Below are 8249 nucleotides of genomic sequence, written 5' to 3' on the forward strand. Positions count from 1 at the left end.
AACGACACCATAGACCCGTGAAGCAAAGACCTGCTGCTCAACCTAACAACGACACCATAGACCCGTGAAACAGAGACCTGCTGCTCAACCTAACTACGACAGCATAGACACGTGAAGCAGAGACCTGCTGCTCAACCTAACAACGACACCATAGACCCGTGAAGCAGAGACCTGCTGCTCAACCTAACAACGACACCATAGACCCGTGAAGCAAAGACCTGCTGCTCAACCTAACAACGACACCATAGACCCGTGAAGCAGAGACCTGCTGCTCAACCTAACAACGACACCATAGACCCGTGAAGCAGAGACCTGCTGCTCAACCTAACAACGACACCATAGACCCGTGAAGCAGAGACCTGCTGCTCAACCTAACAACGACACCATAGACCCGTGAAGCAGAGACCTGCTGCTCAACCTAACAATGAGACAAAACTACATTTCAGCATGACACTTGACGAATCTAGCTACAAAAGTATTTTCCTCAGTTGTAAATACATATATATGATTATGGATTCTGGCTCAACGATCATTATATAATCAATAAATCTAATAATTCATAGAGTTTTGCTCCTGTTTCATCCTCTCTCTGGTCGACAACTCATTATGTTATTCTCTCTGACAATATGAATATGTAATTAATGAGAATAAATATTTTGTGTTCGCAGGTAATAATGTAAGGTGTAACTCGCATTAATAAACATACCAGATTATCTAACCTTCTATCATATCATCCTTCACCCTCTGTCCTTCCAGATAATGTAAGTCTTGTTATCTTAATGTCTTCATGTGGGAAATTCTAATGACATTATCATCATCCGTCTCTGAATGCCATCAGAGGTATTTTTGTACACAAATATAATTAGCAATATATGCAGCACAATGTAAGTGGTGTGTGACTAACTATAGCTGTAATATTACCTGTTCATTCTTGCTACTAACACATGACACCAAGTTGCCTGTAAGTCTTATTACGTACATTAATACACTGTTGTCTTGGCTTTACATCTCTACTAATGATGACACCTAAATCCTTGTCCTGCCTTGATAGTTTTATTTCCACATCTTAAGATGATACTGTAGTTTGCCTGCCATGTGTACACAGTGTAAACATATGTCTACGGTGAATATCACTGGCCATTGTACACTGACGTTGTTCAGCAATGTAGACCCAAGAGTGAACCTTAGACAGCATTACGATATTTTGTGATGGACGAAAACTTGACTCAATACAAGAAAAATAATTACACCTTTACTGAGTCTGAGAACCTATCATTGATTGTTATAAAATCCAGATGCAGAATATATATTCCTACCGGATTTCTATAGAAAGTACGTGAGACATTGTTTTAGTAAATTATTTTATAAGATAATGAATAAAATCCCATAACTTTTCTGTAGCACAGGGTACAGTAATGTATGTAACGTGAAACCGGTAGAATTAACATATCTAACATAAAGATTTCTATTTTGCAGATAACATAAATGTTTTACATGTAGAAATCAGTAATATCTTCAACAACCAAAAATAATACCATCAAATTTTATATTACAAAGTTTTTATCCGGCTTTTACTCATTAAAACGATATTGCCTACAGAAAACTAATGTAGTTATTATCAGCACAAGGTTTAGAAGGTCTTAAACAAGTTATGAGTTTATATTCTTCAAAACTTTAGTAAGATCCATTAAGTACACATTGAAAATTAGACTTATTTATTTCACTGTGATGAACACTAATGAAAAAATTATCTACGTGTTACTTAGAAATATTCTCTATGAATTAAGCTAAAGTATTTTGAGAGAAAATGTTTATTGTTATCAGAAACAACAAACAATCAAGTTTGATAAACCAAAGTTCGTTAAATGACAAATAAAGAATATGATATATGAATTACAACAATTTTATTAACATCACAAAACCAAATACATAACCCAAATAATATAAATCATCAAAAGTTATAAAAAAGAAGCCCCCTCATGACGTAAGCACTTATAGGCAGAATCCGGTAACACCTCTTGAATGGCATGTGGAAGACAGAGTAGAGTGGCTAGGCTCAGAAGCATGTTCTCCACTTCAACTGACTAATGATATGTTAAGACAACACAAACCACATACATCCATTGTGAGGATGGAATCAGGGATGAAACATCTATAACTAGAAAGGTTAAAGATATAAAGATGGTGAAATACCTTTACCTGGGATCAGTAGCACCTGTGGTAATGGACACACCTTTGTAATGCTTGATCACTTACAACTGATCAACTTTAATACGAAAGTCTTAGGTATTGTCCCTCAGGAAAACTTTTTATAAATATTCATAAAACACATATATATGTTAGATATACACTATCTCTAGAATATATCTTTACCTGGGACGTGTAACACTTGTGTGGATAGACACAACTTTGTAATGCATGATCCATTACACGAAATGAACTTCACTAACGAAGAGTTATACAACGCGTCGTTGGAGAACATTAATCAAATATCTATACAGAATTTTTATGTAAGATAAGAGGCATTTATTATAAGTGAACATAAGAAATGATGAAAGAAAAGGACGTAGATGTATATGTTTTATTAAGAGATGAAATATTCCTGCCTTAAATGGTCTCTCTTATAATTGATTTTCTGTTAGATACAAACTTGCTAATGTAATCTGTTCCTTATGATCATAAATGTTTATGTTTTTAAAACGCTTTTATCATGTCTTAAGGATTCTGGCTTACAGACCTTGGTTCTGAACAACCATTATAATGCAACACAATACATATTTATCATAAATAAATCATTTATCACAATAACCATTATGTTTGTACCAGATTCTTTACGTCCTCAATCACGTTTGTTAATATATAAGGAATTTTTCCGCCACATTTCAATACATAACATATATCTACACGTGTGGAAATATATGTATATATTTTTATAAATTTTTCTTTGGCTTTAATAATCAAGGTGTAAGATATCCGTCTGAAGAAAATACTAGATAATATTATAGGTTATGTGTGTGTGTGTGTGTGTGTGTGTGTGTGTGTGTGTGTGTGTGTGTGTGAGCGCACACAGGAGTGAAAACATATTTTACACTTACAAGGTTAAGAGACGGGGCAACACGAGTGTACAAATCCTTCCTCAAAAGACTTACAAGATAATGATTAAAGTAGTCCACACACACACACACACACACACACACAGAGCGGCGCCAGGCTGGAGGCGGGGCATCGTGACGTCACAGGCAAGTCCCTCCCCCCGCCAGATCCAAACATGTGTTGTGTCTGGTGATGGCGGTTCAAGATTTCCCACATTTATATTGATCTTTACATTATCATCCACTCCCAAAGTCACCTGGCATTCTTGTGTTTCAACAACAGACGTGATATATGCAACACCAGGCAAACATTGTACCATTATCTGATAGGTTAATTGGTGCACAATCAAGAACCAGTGAATTTCATCGCCGCCATAAGTAAGTAAGGAAGGTGACTTTAATGATGATAAACACGACCTGGTATGGCTGTGTCTACACACTACCGCCATCTGGTCAACATTGTACATACCAACATTTAAACTGTGACATTCAACCACAAGGTTTAAAGTCGCTCATGAAAACGCGAACTTAAAATCTATCCATTTAAATCTACCATTCATCAATAAACATTTAAACACCGTCATTTGAACGTAAACCTTCCAGCTGCGTTATTTTACCAGAGTCCTTTAAGATACGTCATATAAACACAAAACTTAAATGTACGTTAAGCTTGTGCAAACCATCATTAAATATCAAGCTTTTAAATTAGAATTGTAATGAAATTGCGAACTTTTAACTCTGTCAAATTACAGCTATTGTACAAAATGATTCACTTAATTGACAAATTTTAATGTCAGTTAATTTAACGATATCCTTTGTGATTCATCTCTGAAACACAAACCTTTTAACTTTGTCTCTAGAACTGAACACAACCATTAAGTTTCATAACTGGAATGGAAATTTGGATAATCTATCAAAATTCGTCATATAACGCGAACTTTTAAATCCTTCCATTCAGTTGGGTCGTTACTTGCCTGGCTGCCATTCATAATATGTCCTTTTATATTGTATGTTGACTACGCTCTCATTCATTCGTCATTTGGATCGTCTCACTGATATTCCATTCATAAACTTCATTCCTGCAGCTTATTTTTGACCGCCATGTTGCTTCCTCAAGGTTTATAATTCTTTGTGTATTTAATAATAGAAGATTCAATGATATTTCTCGTGGTACTGGAATTAGAGTTAATAATGCCATCTCAGTTATTAACTCTAACTCAAGTATCACGAGAAATATCATTGAATCTTCTATTACTGAATACACAAAGAATTATAATCTTAATATTTGTGATGGTCTATACAAATTGGATAACTTTAATGTTGATAAAATGTGTAAACAATTCACCTTCTTGTCCACATAATAAGTTTATGATACGCTTGTTGTCTGTCTTGGACAATCACATGTTTACCATATGGCGTCCTAGCTACGTCTCTTCGTTGTATATCAACTGACTGTTATATTTCTCTGTTGTGTCTCCCCTGATGATGTGAGTTTTACACGAAAGTGCACTTGGGAGCTTATCGTGTTTATTTTCCCTGTGAACTCATAAGAATATACTTGATCACGTGCAAAATTGCGATCCTTTTCAATACATATATACACATATATATATATATATATATATATATATATATATATATATATATATATATATATAATATATATATATATATAATATATATCCTTCAGTATGTTTACTTTCGATACTGAGGAACAAAAGAAGGAGCCAAACAAGTAAATTTCGTCAAAGACATCTCTCTTTTCTTAACGCTGCCTCGCAAAGATTTTCATTAATTCATATTGAAGAAACAGACGTATTTTTCTATTGTCTGGTTAGCTCAGTGGTAGAGCGTGAGTCTGACACACTCAAGGTCGTGGGTTCGAGACCCACACCAGACATAATTTTTGTCTTTTTCTTTTTTCATTTTGTCCGCATCACATGTGCGCAACATTCAGTATGTTCGTCCAACGTTATAGTGAAGATCTTCACAATAAATTGGGGTTTTCGACCTTATCTGAAAGGGTCAGGTCCACCAAGACGTCCTTGAAATCTTCCAGAAGCTTCTGGCGATCCTCCTCCAACTGCTGGGCACATCAGAGTTAACATGGGCCGGACATCGGTTGTGGAACGACTTAATCTGCTTCCGGTAGTTAGCAGGGAGGATAATGAGGGCTCTGACCTCATACCAGGTCAGCTTAGTTCCAGTCTGTTGCTTAGTTCCAGTCTATTACTTAGTTCCAGCCTAGTGCTAAGTTCCAGTCTATCATTTAGTTCCAGTCTATTGCTTAGTTCCAGTCTATTGTTTAATTCCAGTCTATTGCTTAGTTCCAGTTTATTGCATAGTCCCAGTCTATTGCTTAGTTCCAGTCTATTGCAACGACAATAAAAAAAGTAAAACTCATTTCTTCGTGGAAAATTGAGAGGAAAACACGACAGCAACATGGAGATTTACCCTGTGGTTATTTTGCCGGCTAGTCGGCAACGGTCGGTCAGACACTATTTTGCCGTAGTAATCTCAGTGCTTCATATAATACTATGTCACAAAATATGTTCTTGGGGGCGTAGCTCAGTGGTAGAGCACTCGCTTGGCATGCGAGAGGACCCGGGTTCAAACCCCGGCGCTTCCATTTTTGTTATTTGGGAAATTCATTGTTTTCAGTGTTATATATATATATAATATATATATATATATATATATATATATATATAATATATATATATATATATATATATATATATATATATATATATCGTTCGATCAGTCAAGTTAAGCAACGTTGGGTCTGGTTAGTACTTGGATGGGTGACCGTCTGGGAACACCAGATGCTGTTATCCCTGGGGATAGGGAAGAAAGTATACTTGCCACGTATTCCCTGCGTGGCGTACAAGGCGACTAAAAGGGTAGGGAGCAGAAGGCCGGAAATCCTTTACTCTCATTTTCAATTTTTCAAAAGATGGAACAGAGAAGACATAAAGATATTGTAAAGATGTAACTAATATAAGATATAAGAATGATTGGAAGATACGGATGTAGCTGAAACAAGGAGTAATGAAGATAAAGGTGCAATGAAAATTATTCTGTAGTGAAGATAAATGTATATGTTAAAATTTTGTATTGAACATCAAGAAGTAATGATAATGATGAGAGTGTAGTGACGATGAGGGTTTAGTTAGGGAGTGGTGACAATTGCCTTTACAATGATAATAAGGAGGCAACACAATGAGGAACACAAACTTTCCAAAGCGACGTTCAAGTCAGACCTTGAACTAAGTTCGGTAAACAGAAGGATGATGTTAAGATGAGAGTGTAGTGAAGAAGAGTATAGTGATGATAAGGATATTGTCAAGATAGGTTGTAGTGAAGATACGAATGTAGTGAAGATACGAATGTAGCAGAGATAAGGGTTATCAAAGAGTAAAGTTTATTCAAAATGATTATGTAGTGAAGATAAGAACTACTTTTAGTGAACATCAGGGAGTACAATGATGATGGTATGGTAGAAATAACGTGTGTAGTGAAGATGAGGGTATAGCGAAGATATAATTAAGTGAAAATAAGCTTGTAGTGAAGATACACGTTAGTGAATATGAGGTTGTAGTGAACTTATCCTTATTGATCTGATCCCCCAAATCTTCCAAACTACTTTCAATGGCGGATCCAAAGCCAACCTAAAAGGCTATTTGAACTATTTCCCTGCAAAACTCGTCCAAATGCCTCTCTTCTCTTTTACTAACATATGTAAATATATATATATAATATATATATATTATATATATATATATATATATATAATATATATATATATATATATATATATATATATATACATATATATATATATATATATATATATATATATATATATATATATATATATATATATATATATATATATATATATATATATATATATAATATATATATATATATATATATATATATATATATTTTCTTCACTTCTTGAAACACATAGAGTGCAATATGATATATACAATATAGAATTAGGTATCTTCACCGTAAACTGAATTGTCCACCATATTCACTGCACTTGAGCAGGAAGAAATCACGGCCATAGAGTTTAATGATCTCTAATTCTTTATTTTCACTACTTGCCAACCTTAGTTTGGAATATGATATATACAATACAAAGTAAGGCAACTTCACTACAAACTGAACTGTCCCATATGATACATACAATGTACAATTGGGCATCTTCACTAAAACTGAATTGTCCACCATATCTAATGCACTTGAGCTGGTAGAAATCACGGCCATAGAGTTTATCTCTCATTCTTTATCTTCATTATTTAACACAATTGCATTATAATATGATAAATATAATACACAATTGGGCATCATTGAAAACTGAATTGCCCGCGATATTTACTGCTCTTGAGTTGGTAGAAATCACGACCATAGGGTTTATTACATATTCTTTATCTTCCCTACTTGACAGATTAGAAAATGTACACAATATACAATTGGGTATCTTCACTACAAACAGAATCACCCACCATATTTACTGCTCTTGAGTTGGTAGAAATCACGACCATAGGGTTTATTACATATTCTTTATCTTCCCTACTTGACAGATTAGAAAATATACACAATATACAATTGGGTATCTTCACTACAAACTAAATTCTCCGCCATATTTACTGCTCTTGAGCTGAAATCACTGTCGTAGATCGTTTATCTGATTCTTTATCTTCACTACTTCATATACATACATACATATATATATATATATATATATATATATATATATATATATATATATATATTATATATATATATATATATATATATATAAAGAATAGATATACATAGAAAGGCAGATACATAGAGAGATAGATAGATATATAGATAGACAGATAGATAGTTTATATTCAAATCTCAGGGTTTCAAGTAATGAAGTCATTGAATCACTGATAACTCAATTACCTGAGGAGTTAACTATGATTTTCTGCATATCCAGGATATAACGTAAGATCAGTAGGCAACGAAACAACTTAGGCATCGAAATCACATCCACGGACCTGCACATTGAGAGTGGTAAATTTCTGCTGATACCCAACACAAAACCAAAGGCTTTCCTCTCAACATGACTCAGCTCGACCGAAAAGCATTGGAACTGCTTGTTTCCGAAAGCCT

At 34.3% G+C, this 8249-nt stretch overlaps 1 non-coding gene across 1 annotated transcript; it reads left to right on the plus strand.

Moving 5' to 3' along the window:
- Positions 1–4920: 4920 nt before the first annotated feature.
- Positions 4921–4992, plus strand: TRNAV-GAC (transfer RNA valine (anticodon GAC)). The gene has a single exon. It is a non-coding gene; the product is annotated as a tRNA-Val (tRNA).
- Positions 4993–8249: the final 3257 nt, after the last annotated feature.

The sequence above is a fragment of the Panulirus ornatus genome, chromosome 12 (genome assembly GCF_036320965.1).
Source record: "Panulirus ornatus isolate Po-2019 chromosome 12, ASM3632096v1, whole genome shotgun sequence".
In the NCBI taxonomy this organism is placed as follows: domain Eukaryota; kingdom Metazoa; phylum Arthropoda; class Malacostraca; order Decapoda; family Palinuridae; genus Panulirus; species Panulirus ornatus.